General features: G+C 41.9%; 1 protein-coding gene across 2 annotated transcripts in view; it reads left to right on the top strand.

The window, feature by feature from the left end:
- Positions 1-21,444, top strand: part of CMSS1 (cms1 ribosomal small subunit homolog) — a 181,869-nt gene that overhangs the window by 140,002 nt on the left and 20,423 nt on the right. The window contains exon 1 of one of the 2 annotated variants that reach the window (XM_082221038.1): positions 17,752-17,888. The exons of the other annotated variant lie outside the window; for it this stretch is intronic. The gene's annotated coding sequence lies outside the window, so the exon portion shown is untranslated. Of the gene's footprint in view, positions 1-17,751; positions 17,889-21,444 lie in introns of those variants that run through there. 2 annotated transcript variants of the gene reach the window in all.

Raw genomic sequence — 21,444 nt, 5'->3', positions numbered from 1 at the left:
GTCTCTGTGAACTCAACCATAGTTAGATACACAAAATCAGGGTGTGTTTTCCCTTCCAGTTGCTTAAATCTGATAGACTGCACATGGCTTGTATTCATATCTGTCTAAAGTTGTTGTCAGAGGGCCAACAGTAACCATTAACACGAGCAAAGGTTTACTTTGCAGGTTTGATAGGAAATGTACCCACGTCTGTTCAATTTCAGTTGAATTCCTAGACTATGCCATTACCTTTAATGCACCAGGATATAATCAAATGTTACTGGAGTTCCAAAGCAAGTGAGAAACATGATCAAATAATTGCATCTGATACTTAAGCAAGACATTGCCTAACATATTAATAGCATGTTGATAGCATAATTTGTTTTGTGAAGCCTATCTACAAAGTGTACTATTCTCCTATAGGCTTTAAGCATCCTTCCACCGGTTTTCTGATAGGGTGTAACCCTTTTGTGTAATGTGGGTTAATAACAATGATCCAATTTGAGCAGTTGTTGTTGTTGTTGTCGTCACTACTGTTACTATTAACTAACAACTACAGGATTTAAAAAAATGTTTTTTGCCTTTTTGGTAAATTGTATATACACACACCTGTATAATAATAGGTTTTCATACTTGGTTCAAACTGAATTCTGATTGAACCTGGTAACTTCAGCATGAAAAGCATGTGTTTTGCCTCCACTGACAGAGGCTATATGCCTTAGAATACCAGTTGCTGGAAATCATATGTGGGGAGAGTGCTGTTAATGCTCAGGTTCCCGTGAGCATCTGGTTGGCCATTGTGAGACCAGGATGCTGGACAAGATGAACTTTTGACCTGACCTAGGAGGGCTCATCTCCTAGTCTTCCAGTTAGAGATGTGTGATTTATTCTGCATTTAAATTAAGCCAACTACTTCTTGGTTCAAGAAAAACAAAAAGTTTTGAGCCTCGCCGAAGAATTGATGCTTTTGAATTAAGGTGCTGGAGGAGACTCTTGAGAGTCCCATGGACCGCAAGAAGATCAAACCTATCCATTCTGAAGGAAATCAGCCCCGAGTGCTCACTGGAAGGACAGATCGTGAAGCTGAGGCTCCAATACTTTGGCCACCTCATGAGAAGAGAAGACTCCCTGGAAAAGACCCTGATGTTGGGAAAGATGGAGGGCACAAGGAGAAGGGGATGACAGAGGACGAGATGGTTGGACAGTGTTCTCGAAGCTACCAGCATGAGTTTGACCAAACTGCGGGAGGCAGTGGAAGGCAGGAGTACCTGGCGTGCTCTGGTCCATGGGGTCACGAAGAGTCGGACACGACTGAACGACTAAACAACAAATTTGTACTGTTGTCTAATCTTGTTCAACATAAAGCTTCAGTTGACTTGGGTTGAAATGTTCAAGGACTTCATTTTCCGATCCCCAACTTCAGCTGGTTCCGTAAAAGATAAAGAAACATTTTGCTTCTTGCATCTCAAAACGTTTCTATGCATCTCTCTCGGAACCTAGCACAGAGTGAGAAGGTACTTTGTCATAGCTTTGCCCTTTCTCAAAGACTCTAAGTTGATGCCCTCACAGGTTGTACAGTTGGAGCGATTAAAAAAGATGATGAGCATATATTATCTGTGCAGATGAGTCAATGCAGATACTTGCTAATGCCTTCCAAGAGTAAAAATCTAATCTGTTTGCATGACAGAAAGTTTTAAGCTAGTAGAGGAAACATTACCTCATTACAAAATAACTAAAACCTTTTAAGATAGTGCATATGTTGCTAATATAGCTGCTAGGCACAGTGAATATAGGCTGTAGTTGAGGAGGAATTAAAGAACCTCTTAATGAGGGTGAAAGAGGAGAGCGCAAAATATGGTCTAAAGTTCAACATCACTAAGATCATGGCCACTGGTCCCATCACCTCCTGGCAAATAGAAGGGGAAGAAATGGAGACAGAGATTTTACTTTATTGGGCTCCATGATCACTGCAGATGGTGACAGCAGTTACGAAATTAAAAGACACCTGTTTCTTGGGAGAAAAGCAATGACAAACCTAGACAGCATCTTAAAAAGTAGAGACATCACCTTGCCAACAAAGGTCCGTATAGTTAAAGCTGTGGTTTTCCCAGTAGTGATATATAGAAGTGAGAGCTGGACCATAAAGAAGGCTGATTGCCGAAGAAGTGATGCTTTTGAATTATGGTGCTGGAGGAGACTCTTGAGAGTCCCATGGACTGCAAGAAGATCAAACCTATCCTTTCTGAAGGAAATCAGCCCTAAGTGCTCACTAGAAGGACAGATCCTGAAGCTGTGGATCCAATACTTTGGCCACCTCATGAGAAGAGAAGACTCCCTGGAAAAGACCCTGATGTTGGGAAAGATTGAGGGCATTAGGAGAAGGGGACAACAGAGGACAAGATGGTTGGACAGTGTTCTCGAAGCTACCAACATGAGTCTGATCAAACTGCAGGAGGCAGTGGAAGACAGGAGTGCCTGGCGTGCTCTAGTCCATGGGGTCACGAAGAGTCGGACACGACTAAACGACTAAACAACAACAACAAAAGTGCCTTATTCTACTCTGTATTATGCTGACAGCACTGCTGAACTCTGTTGTGCTGCCCTTCATGAGGAGATCAGAATTGCGTCCCTCAAGTATACTGTTTCTTAGCTGTGTTTCATATTGTCTCCTAGATTATAAATGACATTGTTCCAGCTTTTTGAAATAGAATCTTAGAATAGAACATGGAGGTAGATTTATCTGGAACTACATGAAAACACAAAGTAGAGCAAAAATGTGATTTTAAGAGGATAACATTCTACACTTTGTATTTCTTGAACACACTTTGTAAATATTTAACAGCATAGCATTTATGGGCATAGTCAAGCTCACTACAACTTATCATTCGTAATGCCAAACCATAGTTTAGTGTTTAGAAAGCCATTTGATCTATTATAAATGCTTTGCCATTTTTACTAGGAGAGCAATAGTAAAACAAATTGATGCTAGCCGTCAAAAAGTTGAAATCGCTTATTCATCTTGAACAGATCCAAATATAGATTTGCACTCTATTTTGAGGGGCTGGTGGAATAAGAACAGTTCTTAAGGTACTTCTCTAGCTACTAGTGTTCAGATAAGGGTTGTACATATGGTCTCACCTCTAAGCAACAACACATGGCTTTGCTATGAGATAGTTTGAAGATGTGGTTATGGTAGCAAATAGTCAGCAAGTCTCTTGTTTCCTGCTCTTGGATGGCTCTGAAGTAATGTGTTATTGCCAAGTCAATGACCTTCACTGAACTGGTTATACAAGAGCAAATTGAAGATGTGCCATGTCATCGTCCTGGAGATGAAAAAATGGATCACGTTTGCTAATTGAAAATACATTAATTTAAAAACATGATAGATCGTTTGAGGTTCTCTAAAGAGATCCTTGCAACATATGGAGTATTTATGTGCTGTCATCAGACAGCCAACATGGTGAAGTGGGTAGAAATATCAAAATTGGATCAGAGACAACTAGGTCCAAATCCCAGTTCAGCCACGGACCTCACAGAGATACCTTGGACTAGTCACTTTCTCTCTGCCTAACCTACTTCATAGGGTTTTTATTCTGTGAACCTCGCTGAGATCTTGTGAAGAAGGGTGGTATATAAATCTAATAGATTAAATAAATTAATGCCATTTATGCTCACTTAAGTCACTTAGTGGAATAGCAGAATCCAAATGCAGTAAAAGTAAGTATTTTCCTTCAAAGAAAGTGTGTTTGAAAGAAAGATGTACCCACACTGGTTATTTTAAACAGAAACAGGGTTTCAGGTACAGTTAGCCTGCAACTTATGCACATTTAACTTGTGCACATTCTGCTTTACATGCTTGGCTAAATGAATGAATGAATGAATGGGGGTGAGCATCTAGGAAAAAAGACTCCAATTGAACCCAGTGTCTTTTGACTATACACAAATTTAGCTTTAAGCACGATCCCCGGAACATAACCTCATGTAAAGTTGTGGGCTTTCTGTATTTGAAATCAGGATGCCTGAGAAGTGTTTCTGTCCCTTCCTCTCAAACATTTTGCCTAAGCTCCCTTAACTATATGTTTAATTATTCAAGGCAGATTTGGTTTAATGAATCAGGTTTTATGCAGCTCTTACACAAACTTCTTGCTGCCTCGGTTGCTTTTCGGTTCTTAGTTTCTGGTGTGCGAATGTCACTGCTAAAATTCTATAATTAGTTTTCTTAAGGTTTCTTGACTCAGCCCCACTCTTTTAAATTTGATTTCCCATCATGCCTGTTGCCTGCCTCAGAGTGTTGTTAAAGGGCACTTTTTGTTGTTATATCTAACCACTGGGTTTGCTATCACACACAGAAGTAATACCGTTGAAGTCAACAGGATGCCATTGGCGTGAGTTAGTGCACATCCGCCAACATAGCATGAGCAAAGGCTTCATAGTTTGGTAGATGATGTGATGATAATTACTCATTTACCCTAGGCAGTGTCTTTATGGTTCTAGCTGAGCTGGCCTGTCTGAAAATGAAAATAATGTTAAATTAGTTCCATATGCCCCTTCGTAATAATTAACTACAAGCTGATAAAGATCTATCTGGAGTCTTTGACCAGCTCGTCATTACATGTACCATTTCTTACTTTTAGAATGTGGGTAATAGTGCATGTAAATACCAAGGTCTGAGGGGCGGGGCTTAAAAACCATTAGTGCTTGAGGAATTTTAGCTAAATGCAGGATGGGAGTGTACTAATTATTACATTAAGGCTAATGTATTAGCTGCAGTTAAATCAGTCCAAGTATGCACTTTCCAGCAAAAGACTCAGCTACATTATACACATGAAAAAAGACAGTGGTGAATCTCGGCGCTTCTAAGTTACATTCTCTGTTTTCACGGAATAAGCATGAATCAAACTTTAAATGCTGAAAGAAGAGCACTTCTTACAACTTAATTGTCAGATGCAGCAACGGTGTATCTGCTGTAATGGAAAATCCACTCTTGAGCCAATTCCTTTCGCATACAGAGCTCCTGTGTTCCCAGGGTCTCTCTGTTCAATTCAGTTGGATGGCTTTAAAAGAGGATTAGACAAATTTGCGGAGGACAAAGCTATCAATGATCCATTATCAGAAGCATTTGCCTCTGAATACCAGTTGATGCAAATCACAGGTGGAGAGAGTGCTCCACTGGGAGGTTCCCCCCCCACTGCTGTTTTACTGCCACACCCAATTTAAGGTGTTGACTTTGGAGTATAAAACCCTCTATGACCCAAGTACTTGAAGTAGTGCTGTGACCACTATCTGCTGGCCTGAGCCATAAGCTTTGCAGGAAAGTCTCTGTTTGTGGTCCCATTGACACAGGGGTCTGCAAACTTTTTCAGGAGGGGACCGGTCCACTGTCCGTCAGACCTTGTGGGGGGCCGGACTATATTTTGGGGGGGATGGATGAACGAATTCCTATGCCCCACATATAACCCAGAGATGCATTTTAAACAAAAGGACACATTCTACTCATGTAAAAACATGTAAATCTGTCTGTGGGCTGGATTTAGTAGGTGATCCGGCCTGATCCAGCCCCCAGGCCTTATTTAACCTACCCATGCATTGACAGCTAAGGCACATTTTGTGGTGATACAGAGCAGAGCCTCCTCTGTTGTTACACTCTGGATGTGGAACTATCTCCTACTGGAGGTGTAGCTGACCCCCACATTGCCAGCTTCCTAACATCAAGGGAATAAGTATTGTCTTCACTCAGGCCTTTGGGGATAGATTAGCCGAAGAGCTGGTGTAGTTGTCAGCCTTTGGATTTAATATCTGTAGTACTGTAGTGCACTGCATTTTATGGAATCTTTTGTATACCACCCTGGAATCCTTTGGGATGAAAGGTGATTTTTAAATATAATGAATAACAACAACAACAAATAACCAATAGCAACTATGGGTGCACAGTTGTTGTCAGTTTGTATGTGTGTGTGTTGTGTATATAATTTCCTGTAACACAGATCTGGAAGGTCAAATGCATGCCACTGTATAAGGTAAGTCGAAGAAGGAAGGAGGGAGCCAGCCAGATGTAGACATGTGGAGCATGGGTTGGTATTAGCCCAAAAATCAATCTATTTGGGGGGATGTCTGCTTATGACCCCCTGTGACGAAACATTATCCAAGTTCTAAAACAGTTCTAGTATCTGTAGTAAGGTTTAAGGTTACACATACTTTCAACGTGAATTCTGGTTTCACAGCTGATAGCCATACATATGACTATTCTAAGAAAAAGAGGAGCGGAGGGGATTTGTCAGACTTGTCTACTATGAGAACAATCCTTCCCGGTGCAAATGTCCATGTGTCGTATTTAATGGCTACTGTTTCGTTGAACTTTTAAGCTATGGAATTTACTATGGAATACTAGGCCAACACAATATATTGTTGGATAGATTTGGGCTGAACTTTCCGTGTAGGGTGACTGATGAAAGAAGGATAAATTGTACTAATATGTGGTAGAATAGCTTAGTGAGAAACACCAACAACTCCAATGATTTGAATAGTTCATATAATGTTTTTTTTGAACTGTTTTAGAATGCAGTCTGTGACATTTTTATGGACTTGTTTTCCTGGTGAGATAGGGTGGAATTATTCTCCTTCAGGTATAATATTTCATTATAATTATAATTTAAAAGCATTTTTTTGGCTCCAGGTTAAGATTGTCGTGATAGCACCTTGTCATTCACAATGCAAATTCTCAGTGAATGATCGGGCAATTACATAATAGTTATTCACATGCAAGGTTGAAATGGTTGAGGTTCTGTTACATTTTGGAAGTTGATATTCTCTTGGGAGATGTCAGCCTCCAAATGTCACCCAATAATGCATTGATCTGCTTCTGTAGTTGCTGACAGATGATGCAATTATCAACTGACCTCTGCCGAGCATTTCTGACCACCTTGTGTACTTAATACTGTCCTGGTTTATTACTGTCAGCTGTTTATCAGTTGCAAAAATGGCTGCTTGTGCACGGTGACAATGACAAGACAGCAGGTCCTATTCATCTCCACAAGCACAGCAGCATGCAAGTTTGTGCTTTTGTAGTGTTACTTCTACCTGGTAAGGATAGAACTGTCAAGTTCTATCTTACTTTGCAGTCTTTCCCACTGTGTAAAGTTTTCTGCCTGAATAAGAGAGTTGATGTGTGGAGGGTCACTACAATTAGTTTTGATAACACAAACAGATGAAGCTGGTGATGATAGGTGGTGGATGGTTCCTTTCTATCTCCTTGTTCACCCCAACTGGGGGGGGGTGAGAAGTTGATTACTGTATTTTTCGCTCTATAGGACGCACCTGACCATAGGACACACCTAGTTTTAGAGGGGGGGAAAACAAGGAAAAAAAATTCTCTCCCTCTCTGCGCAGCACCCCTTCAGTGAAGCAGCAGGAGAAACGAAGCCCCTTCCATTTTTCCTCCCGCTTCGGAAGAGGGAAAGCTGTGCAGCGCCTCTCCAGCGAAGCGAAGCCAGGAGAGCAAGAGGGATTGTTGTGCACCGATCCCTCTTGCTCTCCAGGCTTCAGCGAAAGCAACATGAAGCCTCCGGAGCACAGCGGGGGTTCCCGCTGCGCTCCGGTGGCTTCAGCAGCTATCCCTGAAGCCTGGAGAGCGAGAGGGGTCGATGCGCGCCTACCCCTCTCGCTCTCCAGGTTTCAGCGAAAGCAACACAAAGCCTCCGGAGTGCGGCGGGAGCGCTCCCGCTGCACTTCGGAGGCTTCACATTGCTTTCACTGAAGCCATGGAGCCTGCATTCACTCCGTAAGACACACACACATTTCCCCATAATTTTTGGAGGGGGAAAAGTGTGTCTTATAGAGCGAAAAATACGGTATATATTGATGGTTACTGCTTCAAGCAGGCCTGCATAACTTGTGGCCTGTCAGGTACTCAACAGTTTCTTTGTTTTTGGATTCCCAAGCAGGTCACAAAAACAGGAGGTTTGTTAAGGCTCAGGTGGACTGCCACAAATGCCTTTTGGGACTGCATATGGGGACACACAGGTTGCGTGGACCAGACTTAAACTGATCATAGTTAGGGTAATAGCAAAGTTTAATAACCTAAGGTGATGCCTCGATATCACTTCTGCATTTATTTAGAGGACCATATAAGATCTATCATTACAATACTCTTCCTCCATGGAGCTCAAGACTTTGATCTCCTTTGATTTCCACAACAAGTTAGAGATGGCCATCCAGTAGGGTTTGTGGCTGAACAAGGATTTGAACTAGATCTCTCCCTGATTCAAGTCAAAAGCTATGGGCCAAATGAGACATGACACTTGTTGAATAGTTTGGCACTGTGCAGTTGTATTTTCTTTAACAGCTGTATTGGGGGTGCTGGATTGGGGCAATGGCATGGGGGAGGCAGTGAATGCAGCTTTAACCCTTTGCCTCTAACATGCTCCTAAGCAGTATTGCCCTTGCGTCTGCTGCTTGCAATGGGGAAGGACTCTCATGGATAGATAGAACTGAGTAGTCTTACTGAATAATAGAACAGGAATAAATTGCTGCTAAATTCTCCAGAAGGGTTTTGTTTTGCGTCTTTGTCTGCATTTCTTACTTCTTGCAGTGCGGTTCTTTGGAGGGCACAAGTTCATGTCTATTATTTTAAGAAGGTTATGGTCCTTAAGATTCTGCGGCTTAGAGCCAGTAGAAAGGTCCCAAAGGAAGATGTGTATAGTGGTGGAGGAGATATTTCCCATATTGCAGGATACGGCTCTAGGTTGTTTCTCCATTTAAATGGCTTAAATACTTTGTGTGCATCGGAGTAAATCACGCAGGTCCATCCCACAAGGTTCAGCTGGCAAACCTCAGTACATTTCACACATTTTAAAGCAACATTTCTGCACAGTGTCTGTGGGTTTTGTTTATAGGAAAAGGAGACACTAATCCCCAGATTTAAAAAAAAAAACACCCACAAAACTTGTTATGCCAAGACAATAGAAACCCTTTTTTTTAATCTGTAGGGGTTGAGAGTTCCCATACTGAGCTAATAAGTTCTGCAGAAAGGTTTGGAATTGTCATTACCCTCCACATATACACCGGACACCCTTTCCTAATAAAAATTAATGTTTTTTTGGTGCTGTTCGCTAGTAGGAAGAGCTTTTTCACCTAGTAAAATACTGTACCTCTGTTTTGTGATGATGCAAGGTGACTAGAATCAATGCTAAGCTAACTTGTAAAAAAGCTACTTCTAACCTAACATTGCAAGGAGTCTATGCAGCTAAGTGATATAACTAACCTATAACAAGTAAATTAAGAGCCCAGTTCTGTTGCAACTGCCAATGCAGGTCTCTTTGTTCTAGGTTAGATTGCTGGGGTGGTACTGTCCGATCCCGAAGCTCTTTTTGTTATCGTAACAATAAAGTATTGTAATTGGCTTGCGGGGGAGAGGGTTTGGTTGCTGTTGGTAAATCCTTGCTTCTCTTCAAACAACAGGGAGCAGAGTAATTCTTTCCCTCAGCTTCTCCTACCCTTCCTTACTCTGCTCTGCCACTTTAGTCCTGGTTCTGTCTTCATGTATTTGTGTTAGCTGCCAATCTTCTGGCTTCAAAACAAAGTTGGGTGAATATATTGATTACCCTTTGTGATATCTTTTCTGGTAGGATTTTGGTTTTGTTAATCTGTTTTCCTTTCCACCTAATCTGGCTTGGCTTTTGGACACTGGACAGAATCCACAGTTCGTAGGATGGTTCATAGCTCAGTGGTTAAACAAGTGTGTGTGTGTGAAGAATGACATTTGCCTGATATCTTGGAGAGCCATAGTTAGTCAGAGTCAACAGTAGTGGATTAGATGGAACAGTGGCTTGTCTCAATATAAAAGCAAGTTTATATGTTCACCTGATGGCTTGTGGCTTCCTGTTTGGATTTTGTTGGATGATCTGCAGAGTCACTGGTGGGTGGTTCTGCTTTGGGACAGAGGTCATATAGGTCATATTTGGCTCTTTGCAACATTGTGATTAGACTGAGGCTCACAGCTTTAACATCTCTGGTCCATAGGGATGACTAGTGAGGGTGGGTGGAGGAAGAGCGTAGCTTCATTGACAACACAAAGTGTACAACACACAGCAGTCAACTCCAGTCCATCTAGTGAAGAAGACAGTACATTGACACTGTCCTCCTGACTCATGATCTAGTCGTGATGGGAAAGAAATGGAAGGAAGGGTGTGCTTTCTCTGGCGCTTGCCCATGCCCCCCCCTTTTTATTTATTTATTTAGTACATTTATATTCCTCCTTTCATCCCAGAAGTTCAGGGTAGCATGCATGCCTCTCTGTGTTGCTCATTCCCCACTTTGAGAATCAATAACTGAAGGCATCCCCTATTCATAGCTAAACAACCTTCCCATTACCAAGCAACCAATTACTGTTCTGGAATATTATCAAGCATCTTCTTTTAATATCCTGGGCTGCGGCACAGTTAACACCAGCAGATTTTCCTGAATGACTCTTTGTGTGCTTCAAGTCAAGCCTTTTGCAATACAGAAGTTACCACAGCTCACTTGTATGTGATGTGTAAACAAGAGATGGAGAAAACTACGAGGGACAAGAGGATGAAAGCATTTTGTGTCTGTTGGGCATGGCATCCCAAGCACATGAGGTCAATGCTTTTGACCTCTCCATATGGTGGGGATTTCCTACTGTTGTTCATTGTCCTAGGGCAGGTAGGCCAGTGGGTTCCATGAACATTGTTGTGTTTTAAGCCTTGTGTTAACCTTGAACATAAATAGCAGGTGTTAAATGCATCACTTCAGCTACTCTGAAATTTGAACTAAGCACTCAGCTGGAAGTGCAATGTGGGGGGGGGGGACCTGAATGCTGGAGCTTGCAAACCTCTGCAGAAACTGCTTCTAAGTCGGAAGGCTAGGTAGTACCACGTCCTACCGCAGTAATTCAATGCTTTGCTATTTTGACTTTGCACTCTGAATCCTCTCTAAGCCCTGGTTCCGTGAGCAATTACTTCTAGAACAGTATTTGGTGGAAATCCCATTGTAGCCTATCATCACATTCATAGCACTGTCAGATTGGAGCAGGGAAAATTAGAGAAATACTGGCAAGAAATAGGATTTCCCTCAGGCTGTATCTTTCTCTCATCTTCCATTGGTAAAATGCTAGTTTAAATTAGTTTGTATAAAATAGACACAGCTTCTTAGAATCATAGAATCATAGAGTTGGAAGAGACCACAAGGGCCATCGAGTCCAACCCCCTGCCAAGCAGGAAACAGTCTCATTTAAAGATATCACAACAGACAACATTCCTAAACAACTTAACCACTGGTTTTACAATTCAGAATGCAGAAACCTTGCCTTATAAACTAAGTTATTCCAGCTTCATGTTGTCCATACTGGTGGGCAATGGCTATCCAGGGTTTCAGACGAGGGACATTCCCAACCCTACCGGGAGATGCCAGGGATTGAATCTATTACACATGCAAAACATAGACTCTACCTCTAAGCTACATTTCTTTTCCATTAATAAGATAGGGCAAGTTAAGAAAACAAAAGAGGAAAATACATATAAAGAGTAATGATTACTACATTTTTCTACATTTACAATCAGTAGAGGAGAAAGGCAAAAACAAAACAAAAATGATTCCCGTTAAGGTATTGTGTCTTCCACTCTACTGTTTTCTGTAGTTCTGTTTCCCTGCTGCTCGCCTTCTCTAACTTAACTACATCGGTCAGTTTTTAACTGATGTGCGTCCATATGATCACATAAGCCCTGTCAAAAAGATTTATAATCCACCTTTCATTTGAAATGGGTTATCATTTTATTACAACTGAAACAGTTTACCATGCATGCTGATGCCCAGAAACAAACAACCCTTTTCAGATTTATTTATCTTATTAGAATACAATTCCCAGCTCTACCTAGAGATTCCACAAACTGAATGTGAGACACTCCACGTTCAAAGCACATTCTCTCTTAGTGCACCACATTCCTTCCCCTAAGGATAGAGAAGTTGTGTTTTAAGTTGTATGTTCCAAGAAACATTATTTACTTGCTGAAACAATGTGTATTCATTTCAGCTCTGCCCTTGAATAATGTGCAAGTGAAGACACAGCCTAAGGTAGTGGTGGCCCTTGAATGTGCATGCCTTGTTATGACATCATAAGTAGTTGGAGTAACAGCTCCCTAAGTAATTCTTTAAAAGCTCTGAGGTTTGGAAAGAGCTCTTATTTAAAATGGGAAATTAAATGTTCCTTTGATAAAATGTGAACTTAAAAAACAAAACAAAAAAAAGGATTTGGCAAATGAATTTATACAGAGCGTTTAGCGGCTACGTCACCATGTAGATTTATAGCAGAAATGAGTATTGAGAGCCTACTTAATAGGCGTGATTAAATAACAAAAGAAAATTTGGTAACGTTTGAGGTTTGCAAGAGGTTTAAATACGCTCCACAAGACATTGCTGTAAATTGTCCCAAAACAATTATTTTAACCTATTATTTCATTCTGGGCTCATGAGAACATAAACTTCGCTAAAACCGCAGCCGAAGGGCACTCCCAGAGTTTGCAACCTTGGGAGATTTACTCATCAGCACAATATGATGACACCACTTCACAGATAAGGGGCCTCTCAGGGCTCCCTGGGAAACGGAGACAGAAATTAAGCCAGGCAAGTTATTGTGAGACAGGTTTTGGCATTTGTTTTTGGATGCTAAGGCAATAATGTAACCAGTCCCTAGACCCTATCCAGCCTGATTCCATAGAGTAGAGGTAGGAAACATTTTTCAGCCTGAGGGCCACCTTCCTTTCTGGAACCTCTTGTTGTTTTCAGGGTGGTTGCCCCCTCTGATTTTCTCACCCTCAATATATTTGGACTTTTGCAAAAGTTTTGGGTTTCCTTGAACATGCTGATACTTCCCTCTTGTTTCCCACTGGGTTCCTGCTGGTTATAACCTTGTTGGCACTCACTGGCTGCATTTGCAGTTAGAGGTAGTGATAATAAAGGATGCAATCCTGTCTGACTTGCAAATGCGAAATAGCATTTACGAATCAGAGTAGAGCCTTTTCCTGTCAGATCGCCTCTCTGCCGCTCAGTTGTGCGACATCACAACTAGGGCATTCATTCCTAAGTTATAAAAGAAACAAAACAAACCCCTACAGCTCACTTTTTGCCAACTATACATAAACTGCTCAGAGTATAATGATGGTGGGGCTAATAATAATAATAATAATATTAATAATTGCTGCTATGTATTACATACAATATAGACAATAACTACATGTTGTTAATCTTTGCATTCACAGAGATTTGGATTTTACCTGTTTTATGGCTGCCTTATGCAACGAGACCCTTCTCCTTACTTGAGAAGCTGTTTAAAAATAATTCTTCAAGGAAACTCTGAATGAAATATACCAATATAGCTCAGTGCTGCCTACGTTGTACTTCACCGGCAGGTGCAGGAGCCCAGAAATACACTGTTCTTAGAAAGGGCACTTCAGCAAAGTTCTGTCATTTCTGCTGTTACTTTTCTAGGCCTTCACACTTCTCTATTTAAATCCGCAATCTTTTTTAACATGTGGCGAAATTAGAGGGACATTCCAGACTCTTGTCACATTCAAGCTGCAGTTCCTCTTGGAGGGGCCAGCTTGGAAAGACAGTAGCCATTTATTCTCCAGTTAAATCTCCCTTGAAAATATTTTTTCACATCAGCTACCACTGAAGGAAATGTACCACTCTTTCCAACGTAGCTCTGAGCCTCTTAGTGCTCTGTGTTGCAGATTTACTCCTGTCATTTATCAGTAAGACTGGCAACTGTGTTTGACCATGACCATAGTACAGTGCATGTTTTGTTTCTACCACACTTGAAATTGGGCAGCTACAGTTACAGACAGTTGAGCAAGTGAGAGAGTTTACATTAGGATTGGGCTCAGTGATAAAGAGGTTAGACTCAAGGATGCAGAAGCCACTTCACTATTTTTGGGCGACCTCCTGTTCTGCTTCCAAACATAGGAATGTCAGGAGTGCTCTGATGGTGTTTCCTGTTTGGCAGGGGGTTGGACTCGATGGCCCTTGTGGTCTCTTCCAACTCTATGATTCTATAGGCACTCAACCAACCTGAGTTCCCTATTACAGGGAGCAAGTGGGACCTACAACATATTATTGCAACATACCCCCCTCCTCCAAAATGGGTGCTCCTGTTCAGGGTTCCAGCCACAGCATCCCACTACCCCCATGGCTCATTTTTCTTTCTTTCCCAACAGCCATATAAAATTCCATGTCTGCTTAGCACGCTGAGTCCTTGTGGGACTGCAGGAGGTGTTGCCCCCTTGTTGTTGCTTTTAAAAAAATGTACAAACTTTGGGGTTCCCCCAAATATGCTGCCATCTCCCTCTTGTTTCTCAGTGGCCTGATTTTACCTACAACCCTGGTGGCATGCAGCAGGATTAGAACAACCATCCAGCATTTTTGCTTTAAGCACTGGTTGTACACCTGCTTTAGAACTTTAATAAAATGTAAGCATCAGAAATAGCAAAGGAAGAACAACCTAAATTTGTTTGGCATGATTTGCGCGAGTATCAGTTTTTGTACCTTTATAAACTGGTGTAAGCTATTTTGGAAATGAATTTTGTAGCAGGTGGCTTTGAAGCGGAAAGGAACCTGGAATTTGACAGTGTGTCATGGATGTGCTTCACATGAATTACTGTGTGTCTACCCTTCCTCTAAAAATAAAACCCAGAATCCTTTTTATTTTAAATCTAGGGGCTGCTCACTCTTGCTTCCAAACTCCCCAAGAACTCTCTCACATTAACCCCCTAGAGCTCTCCCTTGCTACCCAGCGCAACTACTAAGCTCACTTTTCACCTTTCCAACCCCATTTCTGAAGCCACTAAGGGCTTGTTTGGGGGGATTTTAAGGGGAAATGATTTAACCAGAGAAGAAACAGGAGAAATAGCAGAGATGGGCACAATGCAGAAACAGACACCTAAAGCTAATACAACAGAGCCTTCTTGCTATACTCAGTATTGTTCTGAACTGCCCCACCCCACTCCTAGCATTGTTTAAAACAGCCACTTTTTTCCTTTCAGTGTTCCTCCCTTTGCACTGTGCTCAGACCTCTCCCTATTCTGCTGCCTTACGGAAGTGAGAGATGAAGAATTAGAGCTCTCGCATATTCCATAGTACCATCATGCAGTGAAGGTACTTTATTCAAACCCCTGCCATTGTTTAAAACCACCATTTCTCTCTCACATCTTTCCATCCTTCTTTACTTAAACTTTGCCTGCCAATTCTCCCTTTTGCTTTTCAGTGGGCCTGTTTTGGCTCCAGTCCTGTCACTACTCAGTCACCTGGGAAAACTTCCTATCCAGGACGTGTAGCCATTGATGGCATTGTGGGACTTGGTCATAGTGCACCTTGCAGGCTATCCTGCATGCAATATGAATTCTGTAGTTAAGATAGCTCAGTCAGAAGACCATGAATCTCTTAATCCCATGTTGGGCAAAAGATTCTTGCATTGCAGGGAATTATGGTCTCTTCCATATTCTGTGGTTCTATGATCCCTATTGTCCAGCAATGTATTTGCAAAGCATACTCAGGATAATAGTTATGGCCAGTAAGCAGCATGTGTGGTGGGAGAGAGCCATTCTCCCCACACAAGCATGTTGCTGCTTACCTGGACAGGGCTCAGGTGGGGCAGGATGATGGTGAGGTTGAGGCTGTGCTAATACAGCGCTGAGAATGCCCCGGCCAACTTGGTGCTTCTTAGGATGCACCTGCACAGTCCCAGTCTTATTGCTGCCTTGACCACTCTCAGCCCTGTCCAAGTAAGCAGCAGTGATGCTTGTGTCTGGAGGGCAACTCCAGCTCGCTACACACACTGCTACTGGTGAAGGTTTATTCAGCGATGCTGCTAAACAGCATTAGAAGTGCCATACAAGATCTCGCCAAGGGCCTCTTCCTCATTCATTCATTCATTTTTGCACTAATGCTAGCATTCAGGAGACGTTAGGTAGTTCACAAGAAATTGACTAATGATCCACAAATGGAAAGAAGATTTCCTTATTATACAAGATTACTGGCTTTATTATAATGGGGAAGATCCATATAACCAATGGATTGGCATTTGTAAACCAGTGGATTATACTTGACAATCTTTTAAACTGTATTCCCACTTAGTAAACTTAAATAATAAGTTCAGTATGCCCATTAAATACCAAGATGTCACACCACAGCATTTTGAGTATTTACTTTGCTCATTTTGTTGTGGAAGAAGTAAGGCATAGCATCAATCATACATATGAGAAATGAACTCTCTTTTAAAGTATGTCTCACCTTATCTGAGGGTGGGGTGGCAAGGGGGGTCCACTGTAATTTTGTAGTTTGCCTAAGATATTCCAATGATGAGGCATCATGGAAGAAATCCCCTTATAGGAACCCTTCTCTCATGCATTGAATCAAACTGTTATTCTGGAATTGAAGTTTCACTGCTGAATTCTCATTTGCCTTGGACAGGATGAAGACTGGGTGCTAAGCAACTCATTGACCTTAAATACCAGCTGTTTCGTTTCTCCATCTTAACAGTTTTCTGTGGGAACAAATGATGCCTGAACTGTTGCTCATGGCCCTTGAAGCAGTTCAAACCCAGTTGAAGAAAAGAAAGACTCTCTGGTGTGCAAGTGTGCCATTGCATTGCCCTTGTCCTTTCAGAGCAAATATTTGGCTCCAAGTGAGCCAAGTAATTAAAGAATCAACAGCAGTGACAATCATAATGGAAAGCTGTGAAGTTCCAAAATAGTGGATTCTTTGAGACACATCAGCACCAAAAAACTAAACTCTGTTTTAAACTGATTCAGCCGTAAGGCCTTCCATAAAGAGCTGCAAAGGCTTTGTTTTTTGTTTCTTTTTAGAGATATTAGCCACTTCATAGAACTGCAGTCTCTAGCATTGTTTAGTTGGGAATGTATTACAGAGTGGACATTATCCTAGGAATCACTGGTCAGGTCGAGGTAGTGAGGTCTGGGGCAGAAGGGGAAAGGTTGAGGTAGCAGATGCCACACATCTCACAACCTAATACACCTCTGGTGGTATTATTTGCTTCAGATCTATTGCTACCTTCCATGAAACAGATGTTGTAGGTAAAAAGCTATACCTGTTCAAAAGTAATAAGATATAATCTATATGCACAGACATGCACTTTATTTCCTCTACCCGAGGATTCTAGTGACGTAATATTTCCATTTCTATTAATATTTTCCTGCCAGTCAGTGAAAGTTTATAGACAGGGATGAACTTTGGCACATAATTATTTTGTGTTATTTACACAATAGGATAGGAAACCTGTAATATCTCTAACCAAATAAACAAGATTACATCCAAAGCAGAATTGTTATCATTTATATTTGGAAACCTCACACTAAAGACAAATATAGTACAATTTGTTACACTGAACATCCACAAAACAATTTCTCTAAAATGACATTAGAATAGAAAACCTTACCATATTTGAGAAGGCAGCTTCCTGGCTAATTTCCTTTTTTCTGCCCCTTCACAAAGGACAAATCCAGGTCAGCAAATAAAAATGTCTCTTTACAGAAGTGAAATTCTACTTGAGCTTTATCTTCTGAGCACCCAGAGCACTCATTTCAAAAAGCCACACAGTTTGCTCTTTTTGGAAGCTTTGGAACAGTTCCCCTCCCTTTGTATTGGGTAGGTTTAGATCCAGCAGTGTACAATCCAGGGACCTGAGAGACAGCACTGCAAAGCAGAGATGGGAGGGGGCCAAGACTGGCACTGATTTAGACCAAACTCTAAATATAACGCAACCCACTTTCCATGCTTCGCTCTCCAAATACTGACCTTGTTGGAAAGCTGACCTCTCCTCATTCTTTGCAGAGGAGATAGGACATAATGCAAGTAGCAGACATCTGCTTGCAGCAAGCCAGGTATGGACGCTATCTCTATCGCAACCGCATCCTGCTTAATTTCTGCCTGTGTGCATATTTTTTTAAAGGGGTATTCTCAGAGGAATGACTGCTTCCAGTATTTCCCCCCTCTTCTTTAAGCCTGGAAGAAAGGGGAAACTTCCCAGTGGAGAAGCCCATAGCATTTCCCCTTTTAGTCAAAACAAGAAGCTAGTTTGACTGTGCTACAGTTTATATTAATGCTGCCCCTGTATGTAGCTTGAGAGCATGGGAAACTACCCTGCTTGATAAGAAACCATTCCTAGGATGGTTGCTTAAAGGTAAAGGGACCCCTGACGACTCTGGGGTTGCGGCGCTCATCTCGCTTTACTGAACGAGGGAGCCGGCGTACAGCTTCCGGGTCATGTGGCCAGCATGACTAAGCCGCTTCTGGCAAATCAGAGCAGCTCACGGAAATGCCGTTTACCTTCCCGCCGGAGCGGTACCTATTTATCTACTTGCACTGCATGCTTTCAAACTGCTAGGTTAGCAGGGACCGAACAATGGGAGCTCACCCCATCACGGCTCTAGTTGAGGCCAGCCTAACCTCTCTGAGGCCTGGGACCTTCAGGATGTTTTTATTTGAAGACCGTAAGTTCCTCTGTGGGACATACCAGGAGGGGCAGTCCCGTAGGTACGAGGGTCCTAGGCCGTATGGGGCTTTAAAGGTTAAAACCAGCACATTAAACCTGGTCCTGTACTCCACCGGGAGCCAGTGCAGCTGGTACAGCACCGGGTGAACGTAACCTGAAAGAACGTAACATGAAGCAAATGTAGCACGAGGTATGACTGTAAATGTTTTTGATGAAAAAAATATTAAGGGTAAGTATGTTAACCTCTATTTAAAGCAGACAAAAGACATAGATAGCTGTGTTGATCCTTTGGGTGTGGGGGAGGTGGAATCCAAAAACCAAAAAGGTTTATTAAGACCAACCATAATGTCAGGAAACAATGAGTAAGCTTTTAACTTCTCCATAAGGCTGGATATTAAACAAAACCTGGGATCAGGAGGGTGAAAAAGCTGGGCTTGGTGTTGGAGCCCCAAAGTCTGCAGTTTCTGTGAGTCTTAAAATGGAATGCAGACTTAATTACTCTCTGAACCTCTGCGATTTCAGCTGTTCCCAAATATTCCCCTCCTCTTTTGTATGTTTGCTTGTTTGTTTAGTGTTGCTGGGGAATATTAAACTTAGGGTGATCTGCATTGATTTGTTTTGTAATGTACCATGTATGAATGATTGCTTGTCTCCACATCAACATCACTTATAATACATTAAGGGAAATAAAAGAAGCAATGAAAATTTAAAATGATGTGGACATTCCGTGAACCACCTCAATGGAAGCTCATGGACCGCAGTTTGGGGACCCCTACTCAGACTGACAGCTGTCTGTACCATGAAGTAGCCCCTCAAAGTAAGACTAGCTGGTTTGTTGTGCAAAAATGTACAATATGTAAAGCATGTAAGTCATGGTCATTGCAGGAACCAAAACAAATATATGTATGAGGACTTGAATCATTTCCCAACTTCAGCATATTTTTGAAAACCCTGAATATCCCTGCCTGGAAGTGGTTAGTCAGCTTCTGCTGTGCTAATATTATATAATTGCTTATGTCAGAACATATTTTCTGCCTTTTTTTATTCTGTCAATATAGTTGAGTCCTAGGAAACTGTTTAGAAAGTATCAGTTATGAACTTGCCCTGCTCTTATGGATCTATTGCAAGCTGCAGGCAGAGCCTGTCATGCACATATTTATTATTATTATTATTATTATTATTATTATTATTATTATTACTACTACTACAGTGGTACCTTGGGTTAAGTACTTAATTCGTTCCGGAGGTCCGTTCTTAACCTCAAAATGTTCTTAACCTGAAGCACCACCTTAGCTAATGGGGCCTCCTGCTGCGGCCGTGCCACCGGAGCGCAATTTCTGTTCTCATCCTGAAGCAAAGTTCTTAATCTGAAGCACTACTTCTGGGTTAGCGGAGTGTGTAACCTGAAACATATGTAACCTGAAGCGTATGTAACCCGAGGTACCACTGTATTTATATACCACCCTATACCCACAGGTCTCAGGACGGTTCACAGAATAAAATCAGGATATAAAACCACAAAATCCATAATCAAAATAAAAACAACAACCCAATAACCCCCCCACCCCACCCACACACATTCATTTTAAAGGGGCATAGGATGTCAGTCAAATCAACCAAAGGTCTGGTTAAAAAGGAACGTTTTTGCCTGGCACCTAAAGGTGTATAATGAAGGCGCCAGGTGAACTTCCCTGGGGAGAGCATTCGGCAGATGGGGAGCCACTGTAGAAAGGGCCTGTTCTCGTGTTGCCACCCTCCAGACCTTTCGAGGAGGAGGCACATGAAGAAGGGCCTCAGAAGATGATCTCAGGGTCTGGGTAGGTTCATATGAAAAGAGGCAGTCCGTGAGGTATGGCCGTCCTGAGCCGTTTATATGCCAGTATGAATTTCATGGTGGAACAAAGAACAAATAGAAACGGAATATCACCTTTTTACCTGGCTGCAGCAGGTGAGATGGGACAGCAACACCTACTTTTCCCCCTTACCTGAAAAAGCTGCCCTTTCTCTCCTTCCCTTCCTGGACTCCCTTAGTCTTGCTGACTCTTATGAGAACTACTGATGTAGCTTTAATAATTGGTACCCGAGAGAGCTTTCCTCTCCCTTTTTCCTTTTTTTTTTTGGTCATGTCAGTTAGATGTTAAGCCCAGAGGCCTGGGTTGTTGTTGTTTTAAGTCTGTACAGTATATAGCAATTTTTAGCCATTTAAACTGTAAATGGCTGGTTTTACCTTCCAAAACCAGAATTCAATCCTGATATTTCTTCCAGATTAAGTAACAGTTTATTGCATTTGAACTGTGGAAAGTTTGCAAAGGAGCAGGGAGCATTTAATATATTGCTATGGGGTGTCTTGCTCAGATTCATGTAATTAAACCATAGAATTGTAGAATTGGGAGGGACCATGGGAGTCATCTAGTCCAGCCCCCTGCAATGCAGGAATATTTTGCCCAGTGTGGGGCTTGAACCCACAGCCTTGAGATTAAGCCAACTGAGCTATCCCAGCAAGATGCTGAACTTGTGTCATTCCAAGCTGAAAAAACGTTGGAGGGTCTTGCATACTGCAGTCCAGTTCCAAAGTAAAGATGGGCAGTTAACAGGTGGTGCATTGTTTGCAAAGTTGTATCCTGGAAGCCATTTGTCTACTTTTAGAGTGCTATAATGAGCAATCTACAAGCAGATACAGGAGAAGAGGCTATTTATGACTCTGCTTTGGGGGCACCTCCCTCTCTGCTTTCTGAACATGCCAAGTCAGGATTTATAAAGAAATGTTAAAGTTAGCTGTCAGATTTTCTTGGCAAGCTGTAGACAGTACAAAGTCTCTAGGTTACAGTATGCAGAGGGTATCTTGGGAAGCAGTTGACTCAGCATATGGCTACCTGGATAGAGCAATACAAATATATTCCAGTGCATAGTGAATGCTGCATTGCAAGTGAATTTTGAACCTCTGG

Source organism: Podarcis vaucheri, assembly GCF_965113315.1.
Source record: "Podarcis vaucheri genome assembly, chromosome: 4".
NCBI classification, from domain to species: Eukaryota; Metazoa; Chordata; class Lepidosauria; order Squamata; family Lacertidae; genus Podarcis; species Podarcis vaucheri.
Note: the sequence above shows the minus strand (reverse complement) of the source record. Positions and strands in the feature narration are given on the sequence as shown.